Below are 536 nucleotides of genomic sequence, written 5' to 3' on the forward strand. Positions count from 1 at the left end.
CATCTGCTTTGGATGTGGCACCTCTGATCACTGAATTGAAGTAAATCCTTAACGCTGGACTTTTAAAGTTATGTGGTGTTTTGAAATGTCACTATCTCCCAGCAGCTTTCCAGAACTGAGTGGGATACCACCTTGTCTTGTCTGCTAGATCATAAATTGAAAATCCTACATCCTCTAAGCAGACAGAAGGATCTCTGGAAGTATTACTTAGTATATAGACTTCTCTAAAACAGTTACTTTAGCATGAGCAGTGAAGCATGAAGTTTTTCTCATTGTAGGGATCTGAGATGATCTGTTCATCTGTTAATGTATATTCCATAGTCAGGGTTTCACTCACAAGGCAGTTGCTGCTAAGCAGACACTTCCTCTGATGACATTACTGCTTCTAATATGTGAGCAAAAAGTCCTGGAGGCATTATAGTTTTAGTGGTACCTATGTTTAAGCCTTCCTTGTGGTTACCTTTAAATCACTGTTCTCCTTTAATATGTGTGCCAAAATGTACTTTCTCCTACATATATCTGGGGCCATCCGCCAT

Source organism: Nestor notabilis, unplaced genomic scaffold (assembly GCF_000696875.1).
Source record: "Nestor notabilis isolate BGI_N333 unplaced genomic scaffold, ASM69687v1 scaffold36277, whole genome shotgun sequence".
Classification (NCBI taxonomy): domain Eukaryota; kingdom Metazoa; phylum Chordata; class Aves; order Psittaciformes; family Psittacidae; genus Nestor; species Nestor notabilis.